The sequence below is a fragment of the Pristiophorus japonicus genome, unplaced genomic scaffold, assembly GCF_044704955.1.
Source record: "Pristiophorus japonicus isolate sPriJap1 unplaced genomic scaffold, sPriJap1.hap1 HAP1_SCAFFOLD_147, whole genome shotgun sequence".
Taxonomy (NCBI): domain Eukaryota; kingdom Metazoa; phylum Chordata; class Chondrichthyes; family Pristiophoridae; genus Pristiophorus; species Pristiophorus japonicus.
Genome location: NW_027251144.1, coordinates 682,581 through 700,263, shown reverse-complemented (window position 1 = coordinate 700,263; position 17,683 = coordinate 682,581). Strand labels below are relative to the sequence as shown.

General features: G+C 48.6%; 2 non-coding genes across 2 annotated transcripts; one reads left to right on the top strand and one right to left on the bottom strand.

Moving 5' to 3' along the window:
- Positions 1-247: 247 nt before the first annotated feature.
- trnaw-cca (transfer RNA tryptophan (anticodon CCA)) lies at positions 248-319 on the bottom strand. Its single transcript has one exon. It is a non-coding gene; the product is annotated as a tRNA-Trp (tRNA).
- Positions 320-6,587: 6,268 nt separating this feature from the next.
- Positions 6,588-6,660, top strand: trnav-uac (transfer RNA valine (anticodon UAC)). The gene has a single exon. It is a non-coding gene; the product is annotated as a tRNA-Val (tRNA).
- The last annotated feature ends 11,023 nt before the right edge of the window (positions 6,661-17,683 follow it).

Genomic DNA, 17,683 nt, shown 5'->3' with positions numbered 1-17,683 from the left:
CCCACACTTTCAGAGCAGACTGAACACAACAGCTTAGACCGGTATGCTTTCCTGACTATCCAGTGCGGTGTTTGGCCACCTGCAGGTTGATTTTGAACTTTTGTGTCTTGTCACAAGAAATAAATGAGGGCAACAGGTGTTTCTCTGACTGACACCGGGGAAACAGTGAGACAGACCTTGGAGCAAGTGTCTGGTTATTGCCAAACAGCAAAGAAAATATTAATTCCGGGATTACCCAAAAGAGCAGTGACCTCGACGTGATTTGAACACACAACCTTCTGATCTGGAGTCAGAAGCGCTACCGTTGCGCCACAAGGTCTACACAGGGAGCTTGAGATGTTCGTCTATATGAAGATTCCGCAATATAAGGGGCTTTAAAATCCCTGCCCATTCCCACCAGGTATCAGAAGAAGCGCTCACCTGCTAGTCACCGTATGTTTTTTGTTTAACGTTTGTGTTGCTTTCACGGGAAAGGATCATTAATTAACCCGTCATCTTCTTTTGTACAATGAAAGAAATGCTGACTGAGGGACAGTCGATACTTCAATCATTTGTTCTGTGCTTTGCATGTTTACTGTTAAACCATATCCCAGTTTACACACTGTGTTTTTGGAGTCTGGTTCAAAATCCTCATCGCTGGCGACACCAGGAATCTGGGGCAACTTTTGTCAAATTTATCAGCACCGGTTATTCCTACACGCGAAAGTTCCCCGGTGGATCCATTTTCTCTCGCTAAAGGTTATCTATTTATTGGTGAAATAAAGAGCAATTAAGGAATGAGGGAGCCCTTTTGCTAGGAGAATAAATAGCAAATAAAAACAGCAAATTCTGGAAATTTCAGCAGGTCAGTTAGCATTTGCCAGGAGACGAGACTCGCCTCCGATTGTTCCCCGATAGGAAATTTCAACACAATGTTCTCGCCCGGCATCGAACCGGTGACCTTTCACGTGTAAAACAAACGTGATAACCGCTAGACTACGGAAACCTCTGGCACAGCGGCCACAACAGACGGGAGCTGACCAGTGAGCTCCCTCTGTGCTGATCACCACTGATTTTTAATGTGGAAGCAAGTCATCCTCGACTTCGGGGATTACCTAAGAAGAGAGGAGGATTGGGAATGTGTTGGCTCACCTAAAACAACCTCTGTCCCACACTGAAAGTTCTCAATCCTTCTCCTCCGCTGCCTTTACAGAAATGTCATGGATCACCGAGCCACCGTGTTCACTTCCACATCCTCACAGTGGGATCACAGAGGCTCCTACCGTCTCCCAGCGATCAGCGAACTCGCCCAGTTTGTAAAATTAAACCCGGGACACGTGTCCAGCAAAGGGCAGGAGAAGCGGGAGAGTGTGTCAGCTCGTTCTGTAACAGATAGTAGTGGGGTTATTAACGGCGATTACAGCAATCATTAATCCTCTCACACACCTCAATTATGTTTCTGCGATGAACTGATTGAGAATGGAAAGGGTTAATGCTCGGGATCTTAACCCCTCGACCACCAGGGAACAGCTTCGATAATTTGTATCAATATAAAAATATATGTTTATATATGAACCTGAATATCGACAGCTAGCTGTCTAGACCTCATGGCACAACGGCAGTGAATCTAACTTTGAGTGAGAGAAATTGTTCCACAGTGACACCCATTTCATCTTTTGTTCCCTTTCAAACACTAGAAACTGAGACAGGGAAATAAATTCAGAAAACAAAGCAGAGTGATACAGACAAGAGGAAGAGAGAAGGGGAAATACTGTCCCCACCCAGAACTAATGCAGAAACCCCTCTACTGCGCTCGGGGTGGCCAGTCACAGCCTGGATACACTAACGTCCCAACAGCTCATTGACTGTCGGAGTGGGACCGTGCGGTGCTTCAGAAGACAGGTCGAAAAAGCAAAATCACTGATTCGATCTCATGTGCTTCTCTAATCAAGGGTATCCACACACAAAAACTTGCTTTTATAATGGCTATACATTACCTTTATGATTGTCAAGCAGTTGGTTCGTTGATCTAAAATTGTAACTTTTGCTTAGTAGAAGTTAAATGAAATTTGCGAGAAGTCCTGGGTTCCTATCCTGGACGAGTCCATTATTTTGCCGGCGAGTTTTGAAATTGCACAGAAATTTTGCAAAGAAGGACTTGCATTTCTGCAGTGCCTTTCAGGATCTCATGATGCTCCAAAGCGCTTTGCAGCCGTTGAGTTATGTTTGAAGTGTTGTAGTGTGGGGAAAGATGTGCCCAAATCACCCCACACGAACCTCAACTCTTTGCGAAGGAGTTCGGTGCAAATAATCAGGTGCCTCAGGGACTTGGACTTTCTTTGAATGAGTTCTGCTTGTCCCTGCATTCAAGCTTGAAACAGCAACTGGACTTCCATCTCACGGGAGCAGAGTGTAGCGGTTAGCGAGTAGGTGACGAGGTTTGGGGTTGATGTGCATCACTTTCAATCTTTGAAATTTCACCAAGCAAAGAAATGGTGAATCCAACTGTCCCTGTCAGCATTTAATTCCCGTTTAATCACAAGAATATCCGCAGTCAGGAGCTGAAAAGGAATTCAAACCTAATACCGACTTCGGGACAATCAGAATACGTTGTCACAGACAAGGCACCAGAAGGCTGGAAGGTAGATCACATCGGTTGTGCGACAGCTGGTTGGCGGTGACATGGAAGTGTCTGCAGTGTGTGGGACCAGACTGCTTTCACACATCCACAAGAATGTCCCACCCTTTATGTAGGAAAAATGCAACTGAGAGTGGACAAGTTCCAACTGGTCGGAGCAATCTGAAGCTTTAACTGACGGACGCCCTGGATTGGGATGTCTTGCAGTGTACATTTGTGTCAGTCTCTGTGGGTTAGCGTGTTTGGTTATTAACCGAAAGGTTGGTGGTTCAAGCCCCCCTGCCAGGGACTTCAAATGTTTTCCCTGAAGTTTCTGTGCCGCACAGTTCCAGGTTGTCATTGTGTGCTTTGGTGTCACGAATATATTCCGCAAACATTGCCAGCTCTGCTGTTATCCAGTGAGTTGCCACTCCAATACCTTTATGACCATTCAGTTCAAGTGTCGAGTTTGAGTGTACACAGAACTGAACAGAGATATCAGAAAATTTAACAAGGCTGTGGGACATTGTGTTTTGTTAATATTGAACCACTAATATGAATAAATCCATTTTTTCTAATATTTAATTAAATGAGTTTTCAAAATGTTTCCCCCCAGTTTCGAACCAAAGATCATTCGTGGGTGAAAAAAATGTGACAACCACGACACTACGGAAACACTGCAATTGAAGTGATGTTAGGAACATATCCAAAGCTTTCACCGACACAGCTGGACTATACTTCAGGAGCTGGTTTTACGAGAATAGAAAGACGGTGCTATATTTAGGAAGGCTGTGAGTGTGGCAGGAATTGATCTCGTGTTTCCCAGACTTTACACATAGGAACAGGAGGTGGCCATTTAGCAGCAAGTGGTTAGGATCTGGAATGCACGGCTTGAAAGGGTGGTGGAGGCAGACTCAATCTTATCTTTCAAACGGGAGTTGGATAAGTGTCTGAAGGAACAACAATTGCAAGGCTGCGGGGAAAGGGCGGGGGAGTGGGACTCGCTGAGAGTCGGCACGGGCTCGACGGGCCAAATGGCCTTCCGTGCTGTAACCATTCCATGATTCTATAAGTTAGTGGCACATTTCATAGTGTGGGTGGAAGCAGAACATTGCAAAGGGACATGGATTGAGTCGGCAAAACTAGAGGCATCTGATTCAGGAGATTCTGGTGAAGCGGAAATTCGGGAGTTTAATTACTTTGAAACGAACATTTTTGTTTTGTGCAGCTTCGGTCAGAGAAATGTTTATGAAAGGAATTTTTTGCAGAAAGGGATGCAGTATTTCATCTTCTCTCTTAACACTTCTTTCTGGGTGTCGGGTCACGTTTCATTTCGATGTTATTCTTCCAGAATGTATATTTTCTTTGGTGTTTCACAATAACCAGACCCTTGCTCTAAAGTCAGTCTCACTGTTTGCCCAGTCTCCTGTTGATGTTACCAGCAATGAACATTTTGAACCAGACCCCGAAAGCAGTGTGTAAAATGGTTTATGGTTTAAGAGTTAACTTGCAGAGCATAGATAAATTATCCAATTATGGACTCTCCTTCAGTTAGCATTTCTTTATTTGTGCAAAAGAAGATCATCGGTTAATTAACGATGTATTCCCGTGAAAGCAACATAAAATGTAATTAAAAAGTAATCAACAAACTTGGTGTTCGAACCCGAGAATCTGAGATTAAAAGTCTCACGCTGTATCAATTGAGCTCGCTGTGCTTCTGCTAAAGCAAACGTTTTTCTCACTGATTGCAGCCAGGCGCCTGTTGGCTCCGCTCCAGATGTTTAAACTTAATGTCGAAGAACTGCCAGGATCTTCTTGAATGGTGGACCAGGCTCGAGGGGCCGAATGGCTAGCTCCAGCTCCTAATCCTTACATGTTTATGATCATATGACCTTTCACAGGAGAACAATCTCGCCCTGAGCATGCAAGAGGAGAAAGTTCCAGAAAATATTCCCACCCGGTGAGCTTTCGCGTGTGAGGCAAAGATGTGAACCGTTACACTGCGGAAACATCTCCACTTTCAGCACCAGGTCAGACGGAAATGTTAAGCGAGCAGGTGAACTGCTGAATCCCACTTTTAAGGAGCTGGTCGAGGTGCCAAGCAAATTAGTTTTGCTTAATGACTAAAAATAAGAAAAGGGATTTGAAACCGCGCTTTAAGAGCAGACTGTAAACTGAACGCAGCACCTTCGACGGCTCGGCCATCCAGACTGTAAGTTCATTTAAATTTTGAACTTTTGTGTCTTGTTACATGAAGTAAATGAAGGCATCTGGCATATCTGTGCCTGACACCGGGGAAACAGTGAGACAAACATTGGAGCAAGTGTCAGGTTATTGCCAAATAGCAAAGAAGTTTGCAACTTTTGAAGAACAATGATCCCAACATGATTTGAATGCACAACTTTCTGATCGGAAGTCAAACACACTACCGTTGCACCACAAGGTCGACAGTGCAAATTGTCTATGTTTGGAAACATGAAGGTTCCTGAAACACAGTTTCATTTACCCTGCATTGGTGCAATGAAAGGGCTTTAAAATCCCCGGCCACTCCTACCGTGGGTCAGACAGCATCAGAAGCAGTGCCCACCTGTCACTCACCCTCTCACGTCCGCTTTCATCACCTGTTGCCCACGGACTGCAGCAAATCCAGTTCATCATCATCATAGGCAGTCCCTCGAAGCGAGGATGATTTGCTTCCTCGCCAAAAAAGGATGAGTTCACAGGTGTTTCAATATTCCAGGTCCTGAAATGTATGTTGAAGGGTGGAAGATGCCTGTGCGTGGATTTTTTTAAAATGTGATGGCCGTTGCACCCCAGCCATCACACGGGCTTGACAGAGCGAGATATTCGTCCAGTGGCAAGGGTTAAACAAGACGACTGGAGACCAGCTCTGCTGCACGCACCGAGTGTGCACACATATCGCAGTGTGGGCTGGCCCGTGCTGCCCCTGGGCCCCTGGCCCTGAACTCATGCCTCCCCTGGGCCCTGATCACATCCCTCCACAGTCTCTCGCCGCTCCTTCGCAACGATCTCGCCGCTCCTGCTGTATCTGCCCACGCTCCCATCACTGACCTGGACGTTGATGACATCACACTTCGCTGCCGCCGCCCTCCTGCACCAGCTCGTGCTGCTCCCTGGAGTAGTCTCCCGGGACCTCCAAGCTGCTCCCAGGGCCGCTCGCCGTTCCTTTTATGGCCCCGACCTGCCGCTGGTCTTCTCCCGTTAGTGTATCCAGGCTGTGGGTGGCCACCCCGAGCGCAGCAGAGGGGTTTCTGCATTAGTTCTGGGTGGGGACAGTATCTTTCCCCTTCTCTCTTCCTCTTGTCTCTATCCCTGTGCTTTTATTTCTCTATTTATTCCCCCTGTCTCAGTTTCTAGTGTTTAAAAGGGAACAAAAGATGAAATGGGTTTCATTGTGGAACAATTTACTTCACTCAAAGTTAGATGCACTGCTGTTCGCCATGAGGTCAAGGTAGCTAGCCGTTGATATTCAGGTTCTTATATAAATATATATAAATATATCAACATCTATCATAACTGTTCCCTGGTGGTCGAGGGGTTAAGATCTGCCGCACTGACGTGGTAACGATACTCGATCAATTCATCGCATAAAAATAATTGAGGTCTGTGAGACGATTAATAATTGCTGTAATCACCATGAATGCCAATACTTTCTGTGATAGACCGAGCTTACAGACTATCTGGCTTCTCCTGCCCTTTGCCGGGCACGTGTTCCGATTTAATTTTACAAACTGGGTGAGTTCACTGATCGCGGGGAGATGGTAGGAGCCTCTGTGACCCCACTGTGAGGATGTGGAAGTGAACACGGTGGCTGGGTGATCCGTGACATTTCTGTAAAGGGCAGCGGAGGAGAAGGATTGAGAACTCTCAGTGTGGGACAGAAGTTGTTTCAGGTGAGCCTCCTCATTCCCGATCAGCGCAGAGGGAGCTCACTGGTCAGCTCCCCTCTGTTGGGGCTGCTGTATCAGTGGTTTCTGTAGTGTAGTGGTTATCATGTTTACTTTACACGCAAAAGGTCCCTGGTTCGATCCCAAGCAGAAACATTTTGTTTCAACTTGCCAAATGGGAACAATCGGAGGCGAGTTTCGTCTCCTGGCAAATGCTGCCTGATTTGCTGAGATTTGCAGAATTTGCTGTTTTTATTTGCTATTTATTCTCCTGGCAAAAGGGCTCCCTTAATCCTGAATTGCTCTTTATTTAACCAATAAATAGATAACTTTCAGTGAGAGAAAACTGATCCACCGGGGACCTTTCGTGTGTGAGGCCAACGCGATATCCGCCACACTGCAGCCCATCAAAGGGTGAGAAACCACTGAATATAAAGGATGAGCTCACAAATATCAGGGGCAGTGCAGTCTGGTCAACGTCAAACCCTCCTTTCTTCTTCAGCAGTGGCATGAACGGGAATCAGACGCCACAAAGTTTAATTAAAGACACAAATACAAGTAACACTTCTAAATCTTTTCACTGTAAAATTCTTTTACTTTATTTGAAATCCTGCTGCATTGAATCTGAAAATGAGCACCGTAGGATTTTATCTTCACTACTGATTCTACTTTCTGTGCACGGTCGGAACAACCGGTGCTGTTAAATTTGACAAAAGTTGCCCCAGATTCCTGGTGTCATCAGCAATGAAGATTTTGAACCAGACTCCTAAAATACAGTGAGTAAAATGGGTCAACATGCATAAGAACATAAGAAGATAAGAAATAGGAGCAGTAGTCGACCATACGCCTCTCGAGCCTGCTCCGACATTTAATACGAACATGGCCGATGCAATCATGGACTCAGGTCCACTTCCCTGCCCACTCCCCAAAGCACAGTACAAATGATTGAAGTATCGACTCTCCCTCAGTTAGCATTTCTTTCATTGTGCAAAAGAAGGTGAGGGGTTAATTAATGATGCTTTCCCGTGAAAACAATACAAAAGTTTAAGAAAAAAACATACGGTGACTGGCAGGTGAGCGCTGCTTCTGATACCTGGTGGGAATGGGCGGGGATTTTAAAGCCCCTTGTATTGTTAAACATTCATATCGCCGAACATCTCAGACTTCATGTGTGGACCTTGTCAGGCAATGGTAGCATGCCTGACTCCAAATCGAAAGGTTGTGTGTTCTAATCATGTTGGGGTTGCAATTATTTTCAACATTGTTCTTCCGGAAAATATTTTATTTGCTGTTTGGCAATAACCAGACCCTTGCTCCAAGATCTGTCTCACTGTTTCCCCAGTGTCAGGCAGAGATGCGCCTGCTGCCCTCATTTATTTCATGTGGCAGGACACAAAAGTTCAAAATCAACCAGCAGGTGGCCACATCTAGCATTGAATACTCAGGGTGGCGGAGTGGTTTAAAGTGCTGTGTTCAGATTGCAGTCTCCTCTGGAGATGCATGTTCGACTTTGGCATTTCTTATTTTTAATCATTTAGTGAAACTCTTTGTTTGACACCACGACCAACTCCTTAAAAGTGGGATTCTGCAGTCCACCTGCTCGCTTCACATTTCTGTCTGACCTGGTGCTGAAAGTGGAGATGTTTCCGCAGTGTCGCGCTTAACACGTTCACCTTCCAAGCGAAAGCTCCCTGGCCGAGAATATTTTCTGGAGCTTTTTCCTCATACATGCTCAGGGGCGCGTTCTGTCCTGAACACTCAAGCTAAAGTGCTGAGTTCATTGCCCATGTTGTTAGCAGCCTGCCAGTGAATCTGTTTAAGATGTTCAAACAGATTCCTGACAAAGCTGTCCCGGCTCGCTTCCCGGAGACACCGTGGTCACCAGTGCCCCAGTTTCAGTGGCTAGCCCCGGGAGGTTGGCCATCCGTTAGAGAATACCCAAGATCATGGATCAGTCTCCGGACAGGGATCCCCAGCCGGCAGCCTTCGGCGGTGAGGGACTCACAGGAGAGGTCGTGGTGGACCAGCCACTAACTGAGAGTCCCCAGCCTACAGCCCCCGGCTGTGCAGAATCCTCAGTTAATAAAATGAACTCAGCAGCCACACCTAAAGGGGAAGTGTGTTGTTGCCCCAGAGGGGCCATTCCCCCGATAATGTGGGACTCAGGCACACCTCTAGTCAGAAAATTCTGGGTCCTGTGGTACAGACTGCCTTACCGCCGGCCACACAGGCAAACCAGAGGCTGAATAAGGGAAGGAGAAGGACAGGGATTAACTTGGCCAGTCGGTAACGGGTGGCAGATGTATATAATAGCACGATATGAGTTTAAGAATGTTGAAGAGTTCGAGTTTTAAATTAAGATTTTAGAAATTTCAGGTCACCACAACCTCACGAGGAATCCATGGGTAAAGAAGTAGTGAGAGGAATAAGATCGGTTATGAAGGAGTTGTGGCCGGCAGTGTAAGGGGTGGTTTTCCGGGGGTCAGCTTTCCCTTCTGACCTTATATGAGCGGTTCCGAATCGCTCGCTGACCCTTGGTTCTCGACACTGGAATTATGAAGGGACTGTGACAGACTTGGTCAGACAATCGGTTTCAAGGTAGGAAGAAGGTATGGCTTTATTGTGTTTCTAAAGAAGTAAAAGGCACACCTTTAATAACACACAGAGACCAATACACACTGAGGGGTACAACACATTGAATAAATTGTCAAATTACAGCCTGTGGGGAAAATAATACAGCTTAAACTCTAAATGGAGTAAAGAGGAGAATGCAGATACATTTACACAAGTTATCCCAGCCTCCCACCTCCCAATTCCCCTAACTAACTAAGTTATAGCTCTGAGGGTTCAGGGGCTATACTCACCAATGCCTTTAGACAGTTGCCGGTGATTCGCGGTTTCGGGGTTTGCTGCACTTGGCCTTCTCAGCGAGCCGTACCCCGGACAGAGGAGAGGACTTCGGACTGCGTAGTCTTCGGTTGGGGTGCGTCCGTTGATATGCTAAGTTGCGTTTTGGATGTAATGGGTAAGTACCCACTTTCTTTGGTTAGGAATAGTTTTAGTTAGTCCCTTTTGGTAATTTCTCCCCCGTTGGGTCGTTCAGAAGTAGATTGTAGAGTGATTGTCAATTTGGTTGCTGACAACCTTCCGTTTCGTGGGCCTCGTTCTCGGTCAGTTCTTGATGAGTTCTGGTAGTTTCCTTCACTGTTCCATTTCTTCACTGCAGAGGAAGCAGGCTGCTTGTGTCTGTGTCTGTGTTCCAGTCTATGTCCTTGTTCGAGTCAGTGCGAGTTCCAGTCTGTGTTCTGTTAGTTTTTCCTTGTAAAACTGGGGGATAGATATATCCCCGAAAAAAGGCTTTGTTATCTCCCATCAAATCTCTTGGGCTCTGTTTAAACTGTTCTGTCCATTGATTTTCAAATGTCTCCTTTGTCGGCAGTAACTCGATTAGGGTGTGAGAATGTGCTATCACTGGTTTTGCATTGTTTGAGGAATGTCCAGTTTCCTGACCATGATTTCTATTGTGCTTGATTGGGTAATTCGATAATCTCTTATGGGGTGAATATTTCCCCCCAGACAGTCTGGGATCCTTAATACATAAATTTGCTTCACAGAGTTTAACCTTCTGTACTCGGTAACTCTTTTTCGCAGCCAAAATGTTGTAGAATCTTAAAATTGATCTGCTCCTTTCCATAGATGTTTAGGGGATCTCAGGCTTCTGAAATTTAGGTCCATTTTGAATTCCCTTTCCTATGAGTCCAAACACTGTGGGGGCGGGGGGGGGGTGGTCTCGATGAATGCATTTCCGTTTATCCCCTGCAGGCGTCGTCTGCCCCTTTAAACTCATTTTAAAAGCCCAGAAAGGAATTCTTCTCCTCTGCAGGGGAAAGGTACCAGGCATCTTTGCGATATATTGGTAAATTCTACATTCCCCCCCTGTGATACCATGTCATTTATGGTGTCATCTTACAGGTGAGCAAAGTTCCTGGCTCTCAAGAAATAACCTTCCCCGTAAATTAACTAAAGTAATACCAAAATATGCATTACACTTATGCAACATCACCACAGATATACACTTTTCCCTTTACAGGTACAAACTTTTTACGTTTACACCCTCCCAGCTTGGAGGGGGTTCCATCCCTACAATTGCATTTCAGCACAGTTACATTTCATTTCAAATACATTCTATTCACCAGCATGTAGTCAACGTACAACCACATTACAGAAGGAAGAACATAGATTAAAATTAAACAACATCAATTGGTCTCCTGAGGTTTGTCCATCACCTGGTAATGTCTGGATCCTGCCCTTGAGAACTGCTCTCAGGCTGGCTGACACACAAGACAAACTCAAAACAATCACCTAAACATTACTGCAACATTACCCTCAATTCTAAACTAAACCTTAAAATGTAAAATGGTGCAGTCAGCTACCTTCGACTAAAAATTAGAGCTATGTACAACCGCCACCCGTCTCCGGGTGGCCTGGTTAGTCCCTGTCAGGCCCATGCCTGGTGCGGTCTGACAGCCGCTTGGATGCTAGGGTTTCCCCGCAGCCGGTGAGCTGGAGACCCTTGTCTCTGGGACAGCTCGATGCTCCTGCTCCTGTGAGACCCTCACCGCTGGAGGCGGCTGGCTGGGGGTCCCTAATCTGAGTGGCCTCTGTACTTCTGACCTTCAGCCTTTCCTGTCAGGCTGCCCTTCTCCTAGGGTAGAATCGCTGAGGCTCAGATGCCGGTGACCACGGTATCTTTGGCCGTGGTGTACGGATGGTCCTTCTCAGGGCTTGGGTTACTGGGGGTGCGTCCGAATCCCAAACGATGGGTGGGAGAGCCCCTCCAGTACTGCAATTCACCGTCCCGAAAGGCACGGTTTCTGAGCCTGCCACATTCCCTGTGGGCCCTCCACCGTCGGGGGCGGCCAACGGAGGATCCCTGTCCTGAGGCCGGTTCACCCCTCCCGGCTGCCCTCTGTGCTTGGCTGACCCTGGGTTGTACAGCTTGCACTGGTTGATGTGGAACCACTTAGTACAGCGGGGCAGCTTTATGGCACAGACCATCGGGCTTGCCTTGTCGACAACGCTGTATGGCCCCATATATAATGCTTCACAAACCCCGACCCGAGCATGGTTCCTCACCATGACCTGGCCTCCTATCTCCCATTCGTGGTGTTTGCTGGGTTCTAGCAGCAATCGGTTACTCTGATGCTGTCTGCCCATGTTACTAGCAGCCTGCCAGTGAATCTGTTTGAGGTGTTCAAACAGGATCCTGACAAACCAGTCCCAGTTCACCTCTCTGAGCTGACCTTCTGTGAGCACCGGGGCTAGGACATGGGTGGGGGTCCGCATGATCCGGCCAGTCATGAGCTCGCATGGGGAATACCCCGTGCTCTTTCACTGGTTGGCTCGGATCCCCATTAGGACCAACAGTAAGACCTCCACCCACTTTTGGGGTGAGTCTCCTGTCTCCTTCCGCAGCCTTTCTTTAATGGTGTAGTTTAAAAGCTCCACATTACCCGATGACTGTAGATTGTGGGCAATGTGCCATTTCCCCTCAATGCCGAGCAGGTTAAGGGTTGCCTGCAATAACTGCCCGGTGAAATGGCTCCCCTGGTCCGACTCCACATACTGTGGGAGTCCCCACCGGGAGAACACTTCCCTCACTAGAATCTTAGCTGTCCCTAGTGCGGTGGCTGTTCGGCAGTTGAAGGCTTCAACCTATTTTGAGAACACGTCCACCAGGACTAGGCAGTATTTGTAGCCACCCTGGACGGTGGGTAGGGGCACGATGTAGTCAATTTGGATTGACTGCCATGGTCCCTCTACCCTCCTGACGTGTCGTAGGGACACCTTCCTTTTCTGGGGGTCAGGGTTGTTCGCAGCACACACCAGGCAGTTCACACAGAACCCACGGACATCCTCCCTGAGTCCCGGCCACCATCCTGCCTGTTCCACCCCTTGCCAGGTGGTCTCAGGCCCGGGGTGTCCCGCTCCTGGACCCTCATGGGCCAGTTTTAGGAATTCCCTCTGGTGCTGCTGTGGCACGAACCATTGTCCCTCTTTAAACAGCAGGCCTTCCTTAACGGTAATGGCTGCTGTGCCGTACGGACCTTCTACTCTCTCTCCTCTAGCTAGCGCGTTCAGGACAGCTTTCAGGACCGGGTCCTGTGCCTGAACTGTTTTTAAGTCCGGGCCCAAAGCTATCCCTGTACTCTCTGCTGCCCTGTTCATATTCTTGACCGCTGCTATGCGGCCAGTGTCATAGGGGTCCCAGAACTTTCCCGTGCGGGCACCTTCTTTGGCCAGTTTGTCAGTCTGTTGGTTTCCCTCTGCACGGGGTTCAGTTTTTGAATGGGCCTTCACCTTATGTATGTAGAACTTTCCTTCTTCCCCCACCGCTGTCATGATTTGCTCCAGCAGGGGCTTGATTGCCAGGGGTCTCCCGTCAGCGGACGTGTATCCGCGACGGGACCATATAGCCAGGTACTCTGCACACGAATTGCAGGTGAACATCCTGTCCGAGCAAATCGTGTACGGGGTAGGTAATTCCTCGGGGTGGGACACCATGTACATTACGGCGGACAGTTCAGCATGCTGGGCGCTCATGATGCTGCGGAGCTTGATTACGCCGGCAATACCTGCCCTTGGTTATAGGCTCCGCACTCAGTGAGTCGTTTGCCAGCAGATACCATGCTGGACCCGTCCACGTAGATGTCCCGGCCTGTAGGGTGTAACACAGCCCGAAGGCCAATGTTCACCTCCCATACCCCTTCGACGGAGCACCTGTGTGCTTTCCCTGGGTAGATTAGGTTGGCTGCGAGCCTTGGCTCATGCGGACCTTCTACTCTGAGGTCCATCTGGGAGAGGAGCAGGGTCCAGCGAGCAATGCGGGTCATCCCATCTAGGAGCATCTGAATAGGTGTGTGGTGGGTTAGGAGTGTTAGAGGAGACCCTCCCGTGAAGATCAAGGATCTTTTCACTGCCCAATGTGTGGCTTGGAGGTGTCTCTCACAGTTGGAGTACCCCTTCTCCACATCTGTGAGGATCCTGGAGGAGTAAACCACCGGTCTCAGCTGGCCGTGCCGCTCTTGAAGCAGCACTGAGCTCAAAGTGTCCCCGCTGGCTGCCACCTCCAGGAAAAACTCCTTAACTACATCTTTCGCTCCTAAGGCTGGCGCGGTCTGCAAGTCCTTCTTGAGCTGATTAAATGCTGCCTCACAAACCCTGATCCCAGTCCCACTCTACCCCCTTGTGTAGGAGCCTGAGCAGAGGGGCTGCGGTGGCTACATAATCCTCAATGAAGTCTCTGCAGTGCCCAGTGAGCCCTAGAAAGGATCTTACCCCTGTCACTGTGTTGGGGGCTGGTAACTCCTGTACTGCCTCCCTTCTAGCCTTGTCTATGCCCTTTCCCCAGCGCGCACAGTCAGCCCCAGGAATTTGACTTCCTTCTGGCCGATCTGTGCCTTATTCGGCTTTACTTTAAACCCTTCTTCTTTTAGCAGCTCCAGCAGCTCAGCCAGCAGTGGGCCATGCTCCTCCCCCTGATCGGTGAACAGGAGCAGGTCATCCATATACTGCACCAACTGCTGGGGTCTGCTAAAGCCCTTTAAACAGTTCGCCATGCGTTGGTGAAAAATGCTGGGCTGTTGTGGAAGCCCTGGGGAAGACAGTTCCACGTGTATTGTTGGCCCTTAAAGGTAAAGGCGAACTTGTACTGGTCCTCCCGATTTAAAAGAATGGACCAGAACCCATTTGAAATGTCCAACACCGTGAAAGTGGTCGCGGATGCTGGAATACTCCCTCTGAGGTCCGCTACGGCTGCTACAGTGTGTGCACAGGCAGGGATATTCTTATTTAGTATTCGATAGTCCACGGTGGCCCTCCATGAGTTGTCCCATTTCTTAACCGGCCACAGTGGAGAGTTCACATGGGTTGCTATCGGTCTTAACACCCCTTGCTCTACCAGTGATCCAAGCGCCGTTGTCAGGACGACCTCTGCCTCCCTGGGGAAGTTATATTGCTTTTGTGGTTGGGTCATGGGGTCCCCTTCTATACTAACTTCCACCCCGTTACCCTGCCACAGTCATGTTTGTGGGTGGCGAATGCTGCAAGGTGTGCCCGTAACACATGCCTGGTACTCCACTGGGGTGCTACTGACCAGTAATTCCAAGTCATCACCCTCCTTTGGCTTCACGGTACACAACATTCCCTTGGCCTCTTTTTCTGGGATCACCGCCACCTCACCTTCCCTGTCTGTCCCTATGGCTCCCCACCGTTAGTGGTTCCTCAGATCGAAAAGGATCTAGTGGCTAATGATAAAATCAGCCCCCAGGATACATTTTCCCTCCTGCTCCAATTTCATCAGGACACACTTCCATTTGGTTTTGAGTGTCCCTAACTGAATGGTGAGCGGGATGGAAAACGAACCAGTTTGCTCGTTGCCTGTGAAACCCACTAGACTGTACGGGACCCCGTTCGATAGAGGTGAGGTAGCCGGGTTATCTGCATGTACAGGGGTGCAGGAAGCACCAGTATCTAGCAGGTAGGTCCCGTTCACTTTCTCCACCTCCATTGTAACGCACGGTCTCTTCCAGGCATCGTACTCTAGGGAACACAGGTACACAGGCTGCGCTGACTCTAGTCATACACATGGGTGGGTTGGAGCAGAGGGATTTACCGTACCGGCTACTGTAACGGTTGCGGTAGCTACTGCTCCCAGTCCATTTATAAGTGTCTGTAGGGTGGCTACGAGTGTCTCATATGAGTCGGGTGTTCCTGCCCCGACCTTACGGGCTGGGGCTGAAATGGCCTTTCCCTTAGTCTCTTTCCTTGGGTTCCTACAGTTCTTCCTCCAGTGCCCACTTTTCCCACACCCAAAACATTCACCCCCTTTGTGGGGAGGGTTCCCACCTTCCTGATGCCACTCTCTCTTGCCTTGGCTGGGTTTAATCTGATGGACCTTCCCGTTCCGGTAAGCCAGGGTCAACTGTCTGACCACTGTCTCCTTGGTGGTTCTGGGATCTCTTGGATCGAACCAGACCTGGGCTTTTGCCTTCACTCCAGGTAAGCTGTTTGCCACCAGGCTGCGGAGTCAGTGAGCCATCTCGTTAGGGGCCAGGTGGGCCCGGTCAAGAACCCCACTACAGGCCCTTTCGTAGACCGGCCACAACCTGTCAGCGAAAGCCTGTGGAGTCTCCCCATGGAGCTGTACTGTTTTCTCCTCTCGGGAGAAAGGACTCAAGTCGTTCATACCCATGGCCTTTAGATCCTCCTCCTTAACCGGAGGGTACGTGTTTCAGCCCTTTCTGCTGTGTGCAGAGAGGGAATGGCACAGCTTGGTGTCTTGTGAGAGGAGCAACAGCTTAGCCTGCTCTGAATCATTGCACCCGTTAATATCCCCTATGTGTTCCACTTCCAGGAAGTGTACCGAGGGATCCCCCTGTTGGGTGAGCTTACTTAGGTGGCCTATCATAGCGCTCAGTTTTTGGGTGTCATGGGGGCAATGAAATTGCTTACTAGGGGTCGTGCTGCTCCATTTGCACCAGGTGGGCCAAACGTCTGCTGCCGGACCGAGTGCATTGGCCCTGGTTCCAGCCCTCCTTGTATTGGCTTGCCTGCTTCCCCCTGCTACCAATCCGATTTAAAACTCGGGGCCACCGGTGTTGGTAGTTCGCAATCCTTGTCTGCCCCGCACTCTGGCTGACACCCCCGCTGCTCTGGGCTGTTCCCGGGAGCTGCAGGCGGTGACTGCGGGGTTTCTCCTTGCTCTACCAGGTATTCCTGGGCTAAACCCGGGTTTATCAGGCACACCATGCCTTTAGCCCGGGATAGAGCAAGGTTCAAGCCTTGGATCAGCTGCTGGCGGGGGCCATGGTGACCAGCCTCAAATTCCCTGGTACTGGCTACCTTATAGGCTACCTGAATGTATATCACCCTCTCCCCATAATCTTTAACTTGCTTGGCGAGGCAGGAATTCTATTCCCGCAATGCAAGTTCGCTATACTTGGCTTCAATAATCTGACACTGTAAAAGGTCCAGTTGGGTTTTGTGCCTTTCTTTAGTGAGCTCTCTACTTTCCTTTCACTGTCCCACCTCAGTCCACAGCCTTTCCCCGACTGTGTCCCTTGCACTGGACCTCTCTTCTGCCTGCCTCAATACTCCCTTTAATTTCTCATTCTCCTCATCGAGAAGCCGGATCTGTCGCTGAAGGCAAATTAGCCAAATGGCCTTCTCTATTGACTTTTTATGGTCCTTGCTCTCGGTCCATTGAGCTGCAGCATCTTCTGGACGCTCAGCATACAATAGATCGAGTACCCACTCCTTCGCCACATTTACCCTCTTAAACACATACGAGGAAATCCCCTCTTCCTTTTTGCTTCTTTTCATGAAACCACTCTCTCTCTTATCACGTCCCTTGCCCCAGAGGCCCTTGGTGGTCACCATTATGTAAGGAGTGGTTTTCGGAGGGTCAGCTTTCCCTTCTGCCCTTAAATGAATCGCTCCCACACCCTTGGTTCTCGACACTTGAATTATAAAGGGGCTGTGACAGACTTGGGCAAACAATCGGTTTCAAGATAGGAAGCAGGTATGGCTTTATTGTGTTTAAAAGGAAGGAAAAGGCACATCTTTAATAACACACACAGAATAGTAATAGCAATAGACACTAAGGGGTACAACACGTTGAATAAATTATCAACATACAGCCTATGGGGAAAAGAATACAGCTTAAACTCTAAATGGGGTAAAGAGGAGAATGCAGATACATTTACACGAGTTATCCTTGCCTCCCCCGCTCTCAATTCCCCTGACTAACTAAGTTTTAGCTCTGGGGGTTCAGGAGCTATGCTCACCAATCGCTTTTGACAGTTGCCGGTGAATCGCGGTTTCGGGGTTCACTGCACTTGGCCTTCTAGGCGAGCATTATCCCGGACGGAGGAGAGGACAACGGACTGCGTAGTGTTCAGTTGGGGTGATGCAATAAGTTGAGTTTTGGATGTATGGAGTAAGTACCCACTTTCTTTGGTTAGGAATAGTTTTAGTTAGTCCTTTTTGGTAATTTCTCACCCGTTGGTCGTTCAGAAGTAGATTGTAGAATGGAAATAAATGTCGATTCTTCGGTTTTTGCTGAGTTGGTTTCGGTTGGTCGTTTCGCTGGTTGTGGTGGCCCGGATTGTCAATTTGG